The sequence below is a fragment of the Muntiacus reevesi genome, chromosome 2 (assembly GCF_963930625.1).
Source record: "Muntiacus reevesi chromosome 2, mMunRee1.1, whole genome shotgun sequence".
Lineage (NCBI taxonomy): Eukaryota > Metazoa > Chordata > Mammalia > Artiodactyla > Cervidae > Muntiacus > Muntiacus reevesi.
Window position 1 is genome coordinate 200,699,906 of NC_089250.1, and position 19,130 is coordinate 200,719,035.

General features: G+C 41.3%; 1 protein-coding gene across 4 annotated transcripts in view; it reads left to right on the forward strand.

The window, feature by feature from the left end:
• The first annotated feature begins 7,165 nt into the window (after positions 1–7,165).
• The window catches only part of TNRC6A (trinucleotide repeat containing adaptor 6A), a 216,217-nt gene continuing 204,252 nt past the window's right edge, over positions 7,166–19,130 (forward strand). For all 4 annotated transcript variants that reach the window (XM_065924516.1, XM_065924519.1, XM_065924518.1 and 1 more), the window contains exon 1: positions 7,166–7,332. The gene's annotated coding sequence lies outside the window, so the exon portion shown is untranslated. The remainder of the gene's footprint in view (positions 7,333–19,130) is intronic.

The window sequence follows — 19,130 nt, forward strand, 5'->3', positions numbered from 1 at the left end:
AGATAATGCAAGATATTATCTCATCGTGGTTTCGATTTACATTTCCCTGATGATTACTTGAGCACATTTTCATTTGCCTGTTGACCACCTGTATGTCTTCTTTGGGAAAACATCTATCCTCTGCCCAATTTTTAAAATCAGGTTGTGTTTTTTTTATATTGAGTTATATGAGCTGTTTGTCATTTTGGATATTAACCCCTTGTTGGTCACATTGTTGGAACATATTTTATTCCAGTCTGTAGGCTGTATTTTCATTTTGTTAACAATTTCATTTGCTTTACATTTAATTAAGTCCCCCCCCCCTCTTTTTTTGCTTTTATTTCCACTATTTTAGGAGACAGATGCAAAAAAATACTGCTACAATTTATGTCAAAGGTTATTCTGTCTAAGTTTTCCTCTAGGAGTTCTACTAGTAGCTGGTCTAAAATTTAGGTCTATAATCCATTTTATTTTTGTATTAATATTAGAGAATGTTCTAATTTCATTCTTTTTCATGTACCTTCATTCATGTACACAACATTCATTTTTCATGTAACTATCCCATTTTCCCAGCACCACTTATTGAAGAGACTGTTTTTTCTCCATTTTATACTTGCCTACTTTGTCATGGATTAACTGACCATCCATCCACAGGTTTATTTCTGGGCTGTCTATCCTGTTCCATTGATCAATGGATCTGATTTTGTGCCAGTGCCATACTGTTTTGGTTACTTTAACTTTGTAGTATAGTCTGAAGTCAAGGAGTGTGATTCCTCCAGCTCTGTTCTTCTTTCTCAAAATTGTTTTGGGTATTCAGAGTCTTTTATGTTTCCACAGAAAATTTTAAATTACTTGCTTTAGTTTTGAGGAAAATGTCATTGGTAATTGATAGGGATTTCATTGGCTCTGTAGATTGCCTTGGGTTATATAGTCATTTTAACAATATTGATTCTTCCAATCCAAGAACACAGTGTATCTTTCTTCCATATCATCTTCAATTTCGTTCACCAGTGTCTTGTACTTTCAAGAGTATAGGTCTTTTGCCTCCTTTGGTAGGCTTATTCCTAGATATTTTATTCCTTTTGATGTAATGGTAAATGGCTTATTTCTTTAACTTCTATTTGTTATTTTGTTGTTAGTATACAGAAATGCAATATACTTCTGTATATTAATTTTGTATCCAGCAACATTACTGAATTCACTAATGGGTTCTAGCAATTTTCTGGTGGCATCTTTAGGATTTACCATGTATAGAATGTCATCTGTGAAATATAGTTTATTTATAATAGCAATCCTAACAAATGTGAAGTGACTCCTGACTGCTATTAATATTTTTCTCTATCATTTGTTTTTAAATATTAGATTGTGATATTCTTTGGTGTAGTTTTATTTTTGATTAGTTTTTTATATTTGATTAGCTTTTTAGATCTGTGGTGTGTTTATAGTTTTTATCCACTGAGAAAAATTTCAACTGTGATTTATTAAAATATTTTTTCTATCCCACTCCTTTCAGGGTCTCCAAGTACATGTATATTAGGCTGTTTGAAGTTTTTCCAAAACTTACAATAGTCAGCTAATTTCTTTCAATCTTGTTTTCTCTACATGCTTCACTTGGGATTATTTCTATTGTTATGTCTTTTTGTGAATACATGCTAAGTTGCTTCAGTCATGTCTGACTCTTGGCAACCCTACGAACTGTAGCCCACCAGGTTCCTCTGTCCATAGGACTCTCCAAGCAAGAACAGTGGGGTGGGCTGCCATGCCCTGCTCCAGGGGATCTTCCCAACCCAGGGATCCAACCTGTGTCTCTTTTGTCTCTTGGATTGGCAGGCAGGTTCTTTACCACTAGCACCACCTGGGAAGCCCTTTTATGTCTTTAGATTCACTAATATTCTATTTTACAAGTATAATCTGCTTCTAATATTATGCATTATAATTTTCATATTGGTCATTACAGTTTTCCTATCTAGAGGCTTGATTTTGGTCATTTTTATATTTTCCATGTTTCCACTTAACATATTTCATCTTTCCTTTAGACTTTTATACATATGGAACATAATTACTATAACTGCTTGGATTTTCTTGCATGCTAATTCCATTTTGTGTCATTTTTTAATTTATTTTTTCCCACTGTGTGATATTTTTCTGTTTCTTTGCATGTTTGATAATATTAAAGATTGGATGGTAGAACTGTGAATTTTATTTTGATGTGCGCTTGGATGTTTTTGTATTTCTTTCAGTATTATTGAATTTTGACATGGGAATCAGTTAAGCTACTCAGAAATATATCAATTCTTTTAAGGCTTGCTTTTAAAGTTTATTTGACTGAACTAGAATTGTGTTTAATTTGGGAGTTATTTGAGCCTAACACTGCAGCAAGACACTTCTTAGTATTCTACCCAATAATTACAAAGTGTTCCAATTTAGGGTGGTGAGCAGGAATTATTCTTGGCCCTGTATGTGCCTCAAGAACTGGTTCCTCTTAGGGTGGTTCTTTAAATTGTCTTTGGTAGTTTTATAACATGTATGATCACGTGTGATCTCACATGTGATGATCTGTACTCAGCTGGAGACTTGAAGGGCACGTCCGAAGATCTCTGGAGTTCATTCCCTGCGAGGATCTCTCCGCTCCAGTACCCGGCCTGGTAAACTGTAACTGCCTTGGTCTCTGTGACCTCCTAGCTCTATCTCTTCAACACATGGAGAATGCCAGCCTCAATCTGAGTCCCACCTCTCTTCCTGCAGTCTCGAGACTCTCTCCAGGTAGTAACATGGGGCAATAATAGGGCTAAATATCATTTGTTTCATCTGTCCTTTGTTGTCTAATGTTCAATGTCTTGAAAACTGTTGCTTTATATATTTTATCTTTTAAGTTGCTTCACGCAGAAGGATACATCCAATTCCTGTTATTCCATCTTACTTGGAATTAAGAGCCAATAATCTCTTCCTAAAAAGTTAAGCATAAAGTTTTTTAAAATAGTCTTCATTTAACTGTGTTATTGCATGAAATTTATAAGGATCAAATATTGCTCTTTGTTCTGTCTACTAGTGCTTTAAATGTTATAACTGATGCTTTATAATTTTGGATTATGAACTCATTTGCAGTGGGAACTTAATCTGTGGGAATTCTGTGGAGCCTGAGTTTAGGGAACTTGCCTTGGGATCAGTTTTATGTTTGCCTCTCCAGGGCTCCTCTCTTTATGCGTTATTTTCTACTTGGGATATTCCTGGGTCATAAAAATAGTGTACATTCAAACATCAAAGACACATGAGGACAGGCCTTGGTTATTAATTAGCAGAGATTTTCCCCAGATTTCAGGTCAAATCTCATAAACTTCCATGTTTTCTTGAACGTAAATGTGAACTTTTTTCTGTTGCACATTTTCACTGAAAATACAGCCCTTTAAGGGCCCTAAGTTGTGGAAATTTCTGCTGCATCTCCCCAGACACAAGACTTTGTCTCTACACTGCTCAGGGTTACTGCCCAGTCCCCTAAGGTTGCCCTGTCCCCATTAAACCAGTTCCCAAGGTTGACACAGTGTTAACTCAGGTGCTTAGCTCTCGGCTTTTCTGTTTCTTCTTCCTTTTTAGAGCACTCAGCTATGCACTTAAAAGAAAGGTATTATATTTTATGTAGAATTTTCCTATGCTTATTTTGTCCTCCATATTGTTGGGAACAGAATTTTCCAATTTGCATCTTGACTCACTATCATCAAACTTCCATCTCCACAGTTCACTGAGGCTATTTTTCCAAGGCCATTGATGACCAGGAGGCAACTGACAAATTCAAAGGATGCTGTATCAGTTAGGATACGTTCCAACCACAGGTGATAAAAATATATGGCTAAAAGTGTTTTTTCTGTCCTTCTTCATAACATCCTTAGTGTTATGCCTATGATATTTTTTACCTCATTGACTCATGAAGGCTGCCTCCCATGATCATATCCAATTAACGAAAAGTAGCATGGAAGGAAAGGACTTTTTCTTTGTCAGTCTATCTCTTATCAAGCAGGATAAAGGGGGTTCCAGAAGCTCCAGAAGCTTCTGGCAAGAATGGTCACATGTTCATCCTTGGAGCAATCACTGATGAAGGGGAATGGAGTCATCCCTAGGACTGGAAATATTGCTGTTGGAACCATAATCAGGATGTTTTGACAAATACTATGAGTTGTAGAATGCATCTGGCAGTATCTCTGTCCTTAAGGTGCACACTGTCTGGAGAAGGCATCAGAAACTCAGATATAGCAAACTAAATTTCATGGCCACACAAACTTAGATGTGCAAAATTATAATTGCTCTAATTGTCTACACCCTGTGGAAAATTCTGAAAGAGATGGGAATACCAGACCACCTGACCTGCCTCTTGAGAAACCTGTATACAGGTCAGGAAGCAACAGTTAGAACTGGACATGGAACAACAGACTGGTTCCAAATAGGAAAAGGAGTGCGTCAAGGCTGTGTATTGTCACCCTGCTTATTTAACTTATATGCAGAGTACATCAAGAGAAATGCTGGGCTGGAAGAAGCACAGGCTGGAATCAGGATTGCCAGGAGAAGTATCAATAACCTCAGATATGCAGATGATACTACCCTTATGGCAGAAAGTGAAGAAGAATTAAAGAGCCTCTTGATGAAAGTGAAAGAGGAGAGTGAAAAAGTTGGCTTAAAGCTCAACTTCAGAAAACTAAGATCATAGCATCCAGTCCCATCACTTCATGGCAAATAGATAGGGAAACAATGGAAACTGGCAGACTATTTTTTGGGCTCCAAAATCACTGCAGATGGTGACTGCAGGTATAAAATTAAAAGATGCTTGCTCCTTGGAAGTAAAGCTCTGACCAACCTAGCTGCTGCTGCCGCTAAGTCGCTTCAGTCACGTCTGACTCTGTGCGACCCCATAGATGGCAGCCTACCAGGCTCCCCCGTCCCTGGAATTCTCCAGGGAAGAACACTGGAATGGGTTGCCATATCCTTTTCCAATGCATGAAAGTGAAAAGTGAAAGTGAAGTCGCTCAGTCGTGTCTGACTCTTAGCGATCCCATGAACTACAGCCTACCAGGCTCCTCCATCCATGAGCTTTTCCAGGCAAGAGTACTGGAGTGGGGTGCCATTGCCTTCTCTGGATCAACCTAGACAGGATATTAAAAAGCAGAGACATTACTTTGCCAAACAAGGCCCATCTAGTCAAGGCTATGGTTTTTCCAGTAGTCATGTACGGATGTGAGAGTTGGACTATAAAGAAAACTGAGCGCAGAAGAATTGATGCTTTTGAACTGTGGTGTTGGAGAACACTCTTGAGAGTCCCTTGGACTGCAAGAGATCCAACCAGTCCATCCTAAAGGACATCAGTCCTGAATATTCATTGGAACGGCTGATGTTGAAGCTGAAACTCCAATACTTTGGCCACCTGATGCGAAGAGCTGACTCATTGGAAAAGACCCTGATGCTGGGAAAGATTGAGGGCAGGAGAAGGGTACAACAGAGGCTGAGATGGTTGGATGGCATCACCGATTCAGTGGACATGAGTTTGGGTAAACTCTGGGAGTTGGTGAAGAACAGGGAAGCCTGGCGTGCTGCAGTCCACAGGGTCGCAAAGAGTCAAACACGACTAAGCGACTGAACTTAACTGAAAACTTAATTTTACCCTAAGCAGTCATTCTGCCCCACACAGGAAGCTTAATGTATCACATCATGTAAACTCAGCCACCTGTGCCTACCACAGACACCTCTGCTCTTATTATATAGGGCGAAATAGAACAAAATTTCTGATTAGGAAAAACTTCTGCTTTCGTCTCATGGGCATTTTACACTGCTGCCCATTTGAACTTAAACTGTAATCTTTCCTGCTCAAACAGGCCCCCAAATTACAAAGTGACCGTGAGTCATGCTATTTTCTTCTAAGGAAAGAGGTCCATATAGTTTGTTTACCTGTTTATTTATTTGAGTCAGTGTCAGAGCTTAGTAGCAACCCTAGTATGGAGAGTGACAAGGGAACAAACATTTAATTTGATTTTAAATCTGAAGCAGAGAAAAGTCACCTGGAGGAGTTTATTGGGAAATTATTAGATTAAATTTACTATACTGGGTAGGATGGGGGTGGGGGGTGGGGAGGCTGGAGGGAGAGGTGAGGTTGGGGAGTAGACAAATAAAAGATTCACGTTTCTCATGCCTGAGTTTGTGTGACTCTGAAATTTGCATCTGCTACATCTGTTGCTGTTTCTGTTGCCTCTAACAAACAATGTGCGCCTCCAGGATGGAGAGCTTGCTTTGCGCATTTCTTTAACATCGCTTCTCTTCCCTTGCGCAAGATCCACAATGTAGTGGGTACGCCACAAAAAAAATAAATAAATAAGAGTTTGTTTAATAAAAGATTGTTTGGGTGTAGGAACAAGCAAGAAAAGGAGGTTACTGCAATGGGAGGAAATAAGCCTAACAGATTTTCCAGCCAGATTTATTTCACTGAATCCTGATTAAGGAGGGAAACGAAGGAATGCGTGAGTACAGAGGGCTGCAGACAGAACAGAGCTAGATCGCTGAGAGGAAGACAGTCTAATCAGAGCCAGACGGGCCCCACCTGACTCCTACTGCAGCTACGGGGGGAAGAAAAGGGGACTAGAAGGTTCAGCAGGAGCGTCTCTCCTTCCGCAGCTCCATCGCTTCCCACCTCCACCCCACTCCCACTGCTCTGTAAGGAGGCATGGAAGCTGTGGGGAGGGGAGGCAGCCCAGTCGGGTATTCCAGAAGGAGGCAGGATGGTGTGAGCTCGAAAGCCCTGCAATTGCTGGAGCAACGGTGGCGACACTTGAGTTATTCACAAAGGCTGGAATTCAAATGAGGCTGGCGCTGCTCCAAGTCGCAGTAGCTTAGGAGGAGGGAGAAAGGCATATTAACTATTCATCAAGATCCGAGCGTTGCTGGGGCTCTGAGGTTCTCCATCTGCATCCCTCCTTCTATCATTGATTTCTAGAGGGGGAGGGGCCTCCTCCAGAAGCACTGGATCTGCCAGTCTCTGAGCTGGAGGTGGGGGCGGGGGGGCTGAAGTTAGCCGGATTTGTCTCGTCACATGATGGAGGACCTGTATCATGTGATGACTCCGGTGATGTTGGAGGCAGCATGTGACTCCCAGGGCTACGTGGGCTCAAAAACAATTTAAATACAAAAACACAAGCAGGTTCCCCTCCTCTCCTTTGCCTTTTGGTCTGGCTCTCCCTTCCCTTTGGGTTGGCGCCGGCCTAAATGGAAAACCCGTCGTCTTGCCTGCGCTAACCTGTGAGCACCGGGTACCTGGAGACCAAGGCCCCTCTGCTGGGGGGGCGGTCCCCCGGGAGCTGTACCCCATCATTCCGCAGCCCGGTAAGTTCCAGAGCACTTGGAGCGGTCGTGTGTGAAGCCGATCTAGACTGCCTCATTAGCGTGCACGGGCGCCCTGGCTGGGCGCGCTGGCCGGGAAGTGTCGGCGGGCTCTGGGGACCCGCGGCTCCCGCCCCGCCAGACAGACGCAGGCTTCCTGGGGGCAGCGCTGCGCGGCGGGGTCGGGTGGCGAGTGCGCCCCGTCTCTGCAGCCTGCCTTCCCTGTCTTCTCCCTGCTCTCTCTTCTCAGCCTCTCTTACTTCTCACCTCTTCCCTCTCCACTCCCCTCCCCTTTCCTCTCTTCATCACCCCCACCCTCTCTCTCTTTCTGTCTCTCCTGGCTTTTCTTAGGAGTCCCTCTCCCCTGGACTGTAAACATTTGGAGAAGTACCTAGATTTTACGATCTTTCTGTCCAGAGTCTGAAGGACCAGCTTCTGGGGACCTGATGGTTGGACATGTACCCAACAACCCCTCCTGAGATGGTTTGCTCACTAAGACAATGCAGAAGGCCCAGCTCCTGTCCTGCATGTGTGCGTGCCCTTATGTGTTAAGGGTGATTGATGGGCTTCCTGGGGCCATCAGAACTGTTTCTTGGGTGGATGTCTGCTGGCTCCAGATCCCAGCTCACCCAGGGGGATCATCAAGTGATAGGAGCGGCTGTTAGAGCAGTTAGGAGACCATGTCCTCTGACCCTAAACGATTGACTCTCCATGGGAGAAATCGGGTGTGAAAGCTGAAGTCAACATCCAGTGCTGAAGGCTTAGGGGCTCGTTCAGATGTCACGAGGCACCTCTCAGAGATGGCTTAGAGTTTGAGACCACACCTTGACAGAATGAGGCAGAGCGCTGGCCGAGAAGCTAGCCACAGGGAAGACACATGTAAATTTAACCAGGCAGTGTCTGTATCCACAGAGGAAGGACACGGTGGCCATGTCAGAAGCTCCTGGTTCACCGTTCTCTAGGTGAGCTGGCATCGGCTCAGCAAGAAATAGTTACTAACATTTAAAAATACTTATTTATTTGGCTGTGTTGGGTCTTAGTTGCAGTGCATGGGATGTTTGTTTTGGCAAGCGGGCTTCTCTTTAGTGGCAGTGCGTGGTCTTAGATGCTCCAAGGCCTCTGGGGTCTTAGTTCCCAACCAGGAATCAAACCCGAGTCTCCTGCATTGGGAGGGGGATTCTTAACCACTGGACCACCAGGCAAATCCCAAGAATGAACAATTACTGAGCATGATCCACCCAGCAATTCAATGTGGAGATGCTATTTGTGTCCCTATTTTAGAGATGGGGAAACTGAGGCACAAAGCAGTTAGTTAGGTTACTCAGTTTGTAAGTGATGGAGCTAGGATTTGAGTCCAGGCAGCTTTTCTCCAGAGCCTGCACCGATAACCTCTATGATAAACTTCCTTCCCCCAAATACCTATCCCCAATCCTATGTCCCTGGTGGTGTGCAAGGCTTGGGGCTACATTTGTGAACAAACAGAGACATCTTGTTCTCATGGAGTTTACAATCCAGTGGAAAAGGCAACTAATAAACGTATCGTCACACAAGACTCTGTATTGTTTCAAATGAGAGTATTTGCTAAGAAGGAGAATAATAGGGTAGCATGAGAATATATAACCAGAGACAAATTTCAGTTGGGGGGCACAGGGGAAGAGTTGGTCAAAGGAGTCCCCTTTGCTGCTGTAATATTTAAGTTATGATTTAAAAGGAGAACAGGAGTCAACCAGGTGAAGAGCCAGGAAGAACATTCCAGGGAGAGGATAAGGGGTGTCTGAGAACTGGGACCACTTCAGAGGAAAAACAGTGGGACCATGAGAGGTGAGGCCATCCAGATAGTGTGGGTCACAGCTATTGTGGTTCAGTCGCTCAGTTGTGTCCAACTCTTTCCAATCCCACGGACTACAGCACGCTAGGCTTCCTTACCCTTCACTGTCTCTTAGAGTTTGCTCAAATTCATGTCCATTGAGTCGGTGGGTCATAGTAAGCCTTGCTAAAATGACTTGGGTTTCATCTCAAGATCAATGCAAAACCTTTTAAACCTTTTACATAGGGGAGTAGCATAATTGTATTTGGAATATGAAAAGACTCCTTCCAGAGGTGTATTGGTTAGTTTTTGCTGCCTTACAAAGCGCCCCAAACCTTAATGGCTTCAAGCAACCACCATTTATAGCTCAATGTGCTGCAAGTTGACAACTGCAGCTGGGATCATCTGGACAGAATTACTTGCCTAGTTCACTCATATAGCTAGTCAGCTGGCAGGCTGGCTGGCGGCGGTTGATCTTAGATGGTCTCACTCATGTCTACTAATTGGCAAAGGCAATTGAAACTGACTGGACCTTGTGTCTCCATGTCTAACAAGCTAGCTCAGTCCTCTTCAAATGATGGCTGGGATCCAAATTCAACAAGAGAAGGGAAGCCCCAGTGCGTAGGCTCTTTCAAACACCTGCTTGTGTTGTGTTTGTGAGTGCTCCATTGGCCTAGACAAGTTACATGGTCAAGCTCAGATTGAAAGGATGAAGAAATATACCTCTTGACAAGAGGAGTTATAAAATACTATGCCTATTCACGTCCAGACTGCTATATGAATTCGAAATGGTAAGCTGGATGCTGTCTTCCTTTACTACGGCAAGAACTGAAAGCCAAGAGGAAGTTTAAAGCCAGTTTTGCTATGATTAGAGATGAACTTAGATTGGTCATATATCAAACTTTATTTTCTGCTTAGACTAACCAAGGGTCTGAGCATCTCTTTGGGATGTGAATCAAAAGAGGGTCTAAAAAGTGGTGTAGAAATATCCCCTCTTCTCATGGGATTATCTGGGAATGACTTGGAATTCAAGAAGACTTTGAGATTGTTACCCTAGAGTGAAATTTGGGCCATTTAGGACTTGGAGTGTGTTTCAGTGTTTTAGGCAAGACAACAGTGTGTACAAAGGTCCTGAGGCAAAGTAGGTGGCTAATTTGGGGAAATAGGAGGCATTAGTTTAATGTAATTGCAGTGGAGATGGCATGGGAGTAGGCAGATTAGAAAAATATTTAGGAGGCAGAAAAAACAAGCCTTGCTGATGAACTTGATTGGAGTTTAAGAAAAGGGACATAGTCATGAGGACCTGCAGGTTGGTGATATCATTTCCTAAGGTGGAAAGATTAGGAGAGGATCATAATATTTTGGTAGGGAAGAAGATAATGGGCAGGGGAAAAAAACAAGCATTTTATCAAGTTGGTCAAATATTGCTGAGATGTTGAGCAAACTGAGGACAGGAAATTATCTGTTCAAGTTGGTAACGTGGAGGTAGCTGAAGATTTTGAGGAGAGCAATTTTGGTGGAGAGGTGATGATGGAAACCAGATTGGAGTGTGTTAAGGAGTGAATCCCTAGGGGTCAGTGGTGAAGAAGCTGCTTGCAATGCATGAGATCTGGGTTTGATCCCTGGGTTGAGAAGATTCCCCGGGGAAGGGAATGGCAACCCACCCCAGAATTCTTGCCTGGGAAATCCCACAGAGCCTGGTGGGCTACAGTCCAAGGAGTACTGAGCTACTAACACTTTCATTCTCAAGGAATGAATAAAGGTGAATAAACTTCAAAGAGGAGCACAGAAATCCGACATCATTTAGATATGGGTCAGGGTTGGGGATCTCTCTTGCTTTTATCTTTGCTTTTGAAAAATAAAAACAAGAGCCTGTAGTTTATGTAAACTGTTGGAGTGGTCCAGTTGAAAGGGAGAGAGGGAATTGGGATCTAAAGTGTGTGTGAATAAAGAGGTGATGATACGGTTATTTTATTTTATCTGTTCATTTGGCTGCACCAGTTCTTAGTTTCGGCACTCAAGACCTTCCGTCTTCATCGCAGCATTTGGGATCCTTAGTGTGACGTGCAAACCCTTAGTTGTGGCATGTGGGATCTAGTTTCCTGCCCAGGGATCAGACTTGGGCCCCGGGAGTTGGGAGCACAGAGTCCTAGCCACTGGACCACCAGCAAAGTCCCAGATTTTTATTTTATTTTTTTAAAAGAAGGGAATAATGAGAAAAAAGATGGAGGAAATACATGATGATTTGGTGCTGAGAGGATGAAGGATTTCCCATCAGCCAACTTTTATTTTCCCAGTGAATTATAAGACAAGGTCATTAGCAAAGAGAAAGGAGATTAAGAAGAGGGAGGAGGTGAACATATAAAATGGAGAGGGTGTGATAAGCATTCTAAAGAGAGAAGCAGGGCTGCTGGGCCCAGCAGAGTGCCTACTGAAAACAGAGCATGGATTTAAAATCATCTCCTTTTCTCCAGTAACATTTAAGTGCTGGGTTCAGGAACCTGGAGAAGTTGGAGTGCAAGTCAGGTTGAAGTTTTACTGAATGAATTCCACAGGAAAGAAAAGGGCCAGATGTTGCAGGGATTTTCAGAGGAATGGATTGTCCAGGTGAGCCACAGAATCCAAGCTGGGCCAGAGTGGGAATGGAACCAGGAAGGGATGATGGAGGATGAGTTTGTGGTAGGCTTAGCAGAATACAGGTTTGATGAGGTGAAAGACTGCATTCTTGGAGGCAGTCTAGCATCATCATCACCTAGGAGCTTGTTAGAAATGCAGACTGTCAAGCCTCAACCTAGATTTTCTGAATCCAAGTCTGCATGTTAACAATCCTCAGGTGACTTATAGGTACACTGAAGATTTAGAAGCAATGATCTAGATTGTCTTGTGAAAAATAAATGGTGCTATTCTGGGCAGAGTGAGAAGTCAGTGAACCCCAAAATGTCTTACTCCTTTATTTTTTCCCCTTCAAAATAGATCTTGATTTAGCAGAAGTCCCCTGTCCTGGTTGTTATTTTAATTTTATTATGCATAATCCCAAATGTGTTTAGAAATGTAGTGAGAACTAGTCTACCGTTAGTTTCACTAATTTTCAGCTCATGACCAATCTTGTTTTCTCTATAGCATCCCTCCCCGCACCCCCAGGAAGACCCTCACCACCATCAAACAAGTTTATCTTTTTTTTTTTTCAACCAAGTTTATCTTGAATCAAATCTTGGACATGATATAATTTCACCTGTAAATATTTCATCAACTACCTCTAAAAGACAAGGGCCCCCTTTTAGAACATAATCACTGTATCATCACCACATCCCAATAAAATCAAGAATAAATTCTTCTTATCAGATATCCAGTTAGTGTTCACATATCTGCAGTTGTCATGTTTGTAATAATTTGTTTGCATGAGCATCCATCCAAATTACAGTCTAAACCTGGCAATTGGTTAATATGTCTCTTATGTCTTTTATAATTTATAGGTTCTTTCTTTATCTCTTCTTTTTTTCCTTGAAATTTTGTATTGAAGAAACAAAATGATTTGTCCTCTAGATTTTCCCAGAGTCTAGACGTTGTTGATTGTTTGCCCAGGGTATCATTGAATATGTTCCACTAGGTAATTAGACCTAAAGAGAACTGCTTTCGAAAATACTTTTATGGTGAAATGTACAACACATAAAATGTTTATGTATGAATACATACATATGAATACATACATATACAGATAGCCTGGGCTTCCCAGGTGGCACTGGTGATAAGAACCCGCCTGCCCATGTAAGTAAGAGCTGCAAGAGGTGTGGGTTCAATCTCTGAGTTGGGAAGGTGCCCTGGAGGAGGGCATGGCAACCCACTCCAGTATTCTTGCCTCGAGAATCCCATGGACAGAGGAGTCTGGCAGGCTACAATCCATAGGGTTGCACAGAGTCGGACACAACTGAAGTGACTTAGCCCACATGCACACATACATATAGCCTGAAGAATAAAAATATCCTGCAACACCTACCTGGGGCCTTGTTTATATTTTTTATTTTGACTGTACTGAGTCTTAATTGTGGCACGTGGTGATCTTCAATCTTCGTTGTAGCATGTGGTCTCTTAGTTGCTTCATGCGAACTCTTAGTTGTGGCATGTGGGATCTAGCTCCCTGATCAAAAGTGGAACCCAATCCCTCTGCACTGGGAGGGTGTAGCCTTAGCCACTGGACCACCAGGGAACTCCCTACCTAGCGCCTTGTGTGCATATGAGTGCATATTAATTGCTCAGTCGTGTCTGACTCTTTGCAGCCACATGGACTGTAGCCGGCCAGGCTCCTCTGTCCATGGAGTTCTCCAGGCAAGAATCCTGGAGTGGGCTGCCATTCCCTTCTCCACGGGATTTTTCCCACCCAGGGATTGAACCCGGGTCTCTTGCACTGCAAGCAGATTCTTTACCATCTGAGCCACCGGGAAGCCCCACCTAGTGCCTTAGAAGCCCTTCAATGACATCCCTCTTCATCTTCCCTAGAGGTAATCTCTTTACCTTGACTTCTGTAATAACAATTTTTCTTCTAGTTTTATTATATATATATATATGTATGTATACATACCTAACCAATATGTTAGGTTTTCTCCCAGCTTTTTGAGTTGTATGTAAATGTAATCAGACTATACATGTTTTTCCATGACGTTTATTTTGCTGAACATTTTATTTTTGAGATTCGTCCCTGTTTATGTATGTAACTGTAGTTCATTCATTTTTGCTGGCATATAGTAATCTACCATGTGGATGTGCTAGTTTATTTATCCATTCTACTATTGATGGACATTTGGTTTTCCCCCTCAGTTTGGGGGTATTGTGAATAATACTCCTCTGAATATTCTTGTACGTGTCTTAGGACTTGGGCAAGAATTTCTCTAAGCTATATACACAGGAGTGAAAGTGCTGAGTCATAGAGTATGCATAAGTTCAACTTCACAAGAAAATGCCAGATTATTTTCTGCAAGTTGGTTTTGTTCCCTTCCAGATCCTTATACCTTTTCCTTTGTGTTGTCATGGCCTTATTATACAAGCTAAGTTTTCTAATACAATATAATAGAAATGGTGATGGCAATTATCCTTGTCTCATTCTGATCACAAAGGGAAAACATTGAACATTAAACTGATTTTTTTCTTTTTTTTAGTTGAATGGGGTTTTTTAGAGTTTTCTCTCCTATCAGATTAAGAAAATTCCTATTTCTTCTTTGCTTGGAGTTTTTTTAAATCATGAATTATTTTTGAATTTTATTGAATACTTTTTGTGTCTTTTCTGATGATAAAATGATTTTCCTATTTTATTCTTTTAGTGTAATGAATTATACTGATTAATTCTCCCTTTTTGCTACCTTTATTGACATATTGACATATATATATGTTTGTTTAAGGTAAACGATGTAATGATTTGATACATGTTTATATGGTGAAATGATTGCTACAATCAGGTTAGTTAACACCTTCCTCCTCACAAAGCCACCTTTTTGTGTTTGTGATGATAACATTTAAGATCTACTCTCTTAACAACTTTCAAGAATATGAAAGCGAAAGTGTTAGTCGCTCAGTCGTGTCTGTCTCTTTGTGACCCCATGGGCTGTAGCCTGACAGGCTCTTCTGTCCATGACATTTCCCTGGTTAGAATACTGGAGTAGGTTGTCATTTCCTTCTCCAGGGGATCTTCCCCACCCAGGGATCAAACCCGGGTTTCCTGCATTGCAGGCAGATTCTTTACCATCTGAGCCACCAGGGAAGCCTTTAAGAATATAGCACAGTATTATTGAGTCTGGTTAGCAAAACTTTTTCATTTTACAGCTGAAAGTTTGCACCCTTTGACCAACATCTCCCCAGTTTCCCCCATGCACCAGCCCCTGGCAACTACCATTCTACTATTTTTGTGAGTTTGAATTTTTTAGATTCCACATATAAATGAGAACATATAGTATTTGTCTTTCTCTGACTTAAAAAAAATTATTTGGATCCTTTGGGTCTTAATTGCAACATGCAGGATCTTCATTTGCTTCGTGCAAGATCTTTCATTGTGGCTCATGGACTCTGTAATTGCAGCTCTCGGGCTTAGTTGCCCCTGGGCATGTGGGATCTTAGTTCCTCGGTCAGGGATCAAACCCACGTCCCCTGCATTGCAAGGCAGATTCTTAGCCACTGGAACCACTGGAATACCGGGGAAGTCCCCCTGTCTGACTTAGCTCACTTAGTATAATGCCCTTAGGATCCATCCATGTATCACAAAGGTAGGGTCTCCTTCTTTTTTCTCTGGCTGAATAATATGTGTGTCTCTGTGTGTGTGTGCCACATTTTCTTTTTCCATTCATCCATTGATGAACATTTAGGTTGTCTTGGCTATTGGGAACAATGCTGCAATGAACACGAGGGTATAGATATCTCTTTGAGACAAAGGTTTCATTTCTATTGGATATATATCCAGAAGTGGGATTGCTGGGTGATATGATAGCTCTGTTTTCAATTTTTTGAAGGATCTCAATACTGTTTTCCATAGTGCAAGTCACTTCAGTAGTGTTCAACTCTTTGTGACCCCATGGACTGTAGCCCATCAGGCTCCTCTGTCCATGGGATACGCCAGGCAAGAATGCTGGAGTGGGTTTCCATTTCCTTCTCGAAGGGATCTTCCTGACCCAGGGATCAAACCCACATCTTTAGGTCTCCTGCATTGGCAGGCAGGTTCTTTACCACTAGCACCACCTGGGAAGCCCATTTTCCACAGTCGCTCCAGCAGTCTACATTTCCACTAACAGTGACCCACGATTCTCCACAGCCTCACCAACATTTGCTGTTACTTGTCTCTTTGATAACACTCATTCTAATAGGTGTGAAGTGATACCTTGTAGTTTTTATGTGCATTCCCTTGATGACTAGTGATGCTGAGCATCCTTTTATGTACCTGTTGGTTGTTTGTGTGTTCTTTGGAAAAATGTCTATTAAGTTCTTAGCCCATTTCTTTCTTAGCCTGTTTTAAAATCAGGTTATCACTAAACCTGACATTGAAGTGTACAAGTTCCTTATTTACTTTGGATATTAACTTCTGATCAGATAGATGATCAGCTTAAATGGGAAAAGAATTTGAAGAAGAACAGGTACATGTATATGGATGATGGAGTTGCTCTACTGTACATCTGAAATTAACACAATATTGTTAACTATACTCCAAAATAAAATAAAAAATTTGAAAAGATAAATGGCTAGCAAATATTCCCCCCATTCGGTAGGTTGCCTTTTTATCTTGCTGACTGTGGGTCTTGCTGTGCCAAAGTTTTCAGTCTGACGTAGCCCCGCTTGTTGATTTTTGCTTTTGTTGCCTGTGCTTTTGTTGTCATATACCAGAAATTGTTGCTAAGACTAATGTCAAAGAGCTCTTTCCCCATGCTTTCTTCTTGTAGTTTACCATTTTGGATCTTCTATTTAAATCTTTAATCCATTTACAGATAATTTTTGTGGGTGGTATAAGATAGGAGTTCAATTTTATTATTTTGCATGTGAATATCCAATTTTCCCACCATTTATGGAAGAGATTATCCTTCCCCTATTGACTCTTCTTGGCTCCCTTATAAAATGTTAGTTGACTTTACATGTGTGGGTTTATTATCTAGGCTCTTGATTCTTTTTTCCTTGATCTATGTGTCTGTTATTATGCCAGTACCATACTGTTTTATTATTGTAGCTTTGAAATAAATCAGTAAGTATGATGCCTCAAGCTTTATTCTTCCTTCTCAGAATTGCTTTGGCTCTTCAGGGCCCTTGTGGTTCCATACAAATTTTAAGGTCACTTTTTCTATTTTTCTGGAAAATGCATTGGGATTTTAATAGAGATTGTTTTCAATCTACAAATCCTTTTGGGTAGAATGAACATTTTTAACAATATTAATTTTTCTGATCCACAAACACGGGGTATTTTTCCATATTTGTGTCTTCAATTTCTTTCATTAATACTTTATAATCTACCGTATACTTTCATATCCTTGGTTAAATATACCTGTAAGTATTTTATTTTTTTAATGCAGTTATAAACAGCATTATTTACTTCTTTTTCAGGTAGTTCATTGTTGGTGTATAGAAATGCATCTTTTATAGGTTTATTTTTGTATCTACAACTTTACTGAACTCATTTACTAGTTTTAACATTTTTTTTTCTTTTTGGTGGAGTCTTTAGGATTTTCTATGTATAAGATTATGTCATCTGCAAACAAAGACACTTTTACTTCTTTCTTTATGATCTGGGTCCTTTATATTTCTTTTCCTTTCCTAATTGTTCTGGCTAGGACTTCTAGGACTACATTGAATAGAAATGTTGAGACGGAGCACCTTTGTTTTATTCTTAGTCTTAGTGGGAAAGCTTTAACCTTTCACCATTGAGTATGGTATAAGCTGTGGGTTTGTCATATATGGCCTTTATCATGTTGCTGTTCAGTCGCTCATTTGTGTCTGACTCTTTGTGACTCCATGGACTGCAGTACATCAGGCTTCCCTGTCCTTTACCATCTCCCGGAGCTTGCTCAAACTCATGTCCATCGAGTCGGTGATGTCATCCAACTGTCTTGTCCTCTGTCATTCCCTTCTCCTCCTGCCTTCCCTCGTTCCCAGCATCAGAGTCTTTTCCAGTGAGTTAGTTCTTTGCATCAGGTGGCCAAAGTATTGGAGCTTCAGCCTCAGCATCAATCCTTCCAAAGAATATTCAGGACTGATTTCCTTTAGAATTGACTGATTTGATCTCCTTGCTGTCCAAAGGACTCCCAAGACTCTTCTCCAATACTACAGTTAAAAAGCATCAATTCTTCAGCACTCAGCCTTCTTTATGCTCCAACTCTCACATCCTTATATGACTACTGGAAAAACCATAGCTTAGACTAGATGGACCCTTGTTGGCAAAGTAGCGTCTCTGTTTTTTAATGCACTGTCTAGGTTTGTCATAGCTTTTCTTCCAAGGAGCAAGCATCTTTTAATTTCATGGCTGCGGTCACCATCTGCAGTGATTTTGGAACCCAGAAAAATAAAGTCTGTCACTGTTTCCATTGTTTCCCCATCTATTTGCCATGAAGCGATGGAACTGGATGCCATGATCTTAGTTTTTTGAATGTTGAGTTTTAAGCCAGCTTTTTCACTCTCCTTTCACCTTAATCAAGAGACTTTTTAGTACCTCTTTGCTTTCTGCCATAAGGATGGTTTCATCTGCATATCTGAGGTTATTATGTTAAGGTATACCTGATTTTTTGAGAGTTTTTTTTTAAATCATAAAAGGATGTTGAATTGTGCCAGGTACTTTTCTGCATCTATTTTAAAATTTTTTATTTATTTATTATTTTTGATTGCACTGGGTCTTCATTGATTTCTGCAGGCTTTCTCTCTAGTTGTGATGAATGGGGCTACCCTTTGTTGCAGTGAGTGGCCTTCTCATTGCAGTGGCTTCTCGTTGCAGAGCATAGGCTCTAGGTGCTCGGACTTCAGTAGCTCTAACACACAGGCTCAGTAGTAGTGGTTCACGGGATTAGTTACTCCACAGTAGGTGGAATCTTCCTAGACCAGGGATCGAACCTATGTCCCTTGCATTGACAGGAGGATTCTTATCCACTGTACCAGCACGCATTCCCTTTTTCTGCATCTATTGAGATGATCGTATGATTGTTATCGTTCATCCTGTTAATGAGGTGTGTCATGTTTATTGATTTGCATATGTTGAACCGTGTCTGCATCCCAGACATAACCCCACTTGAGCATCGTGTATGATCCTTTTAATGTGCTGTTGAATTCAGTTTGTATTTTGTTGAGAATTTTTGTATCTATACTCATCAGTTAAATTGGCCTATGGTTCTCTTTTCTTGTAGTGTCCTTATCTGGCTTTGACATCATGGTCATCCTAGTTTGTGAGATGAGTTTAAGAATTCTATACTCTTCAATATTTTGAAAGTGTTTAAAAAAGACTGGTGTTAATTCTTCTTTAAATGTTTGTTAGAATTCATCAGGGAAA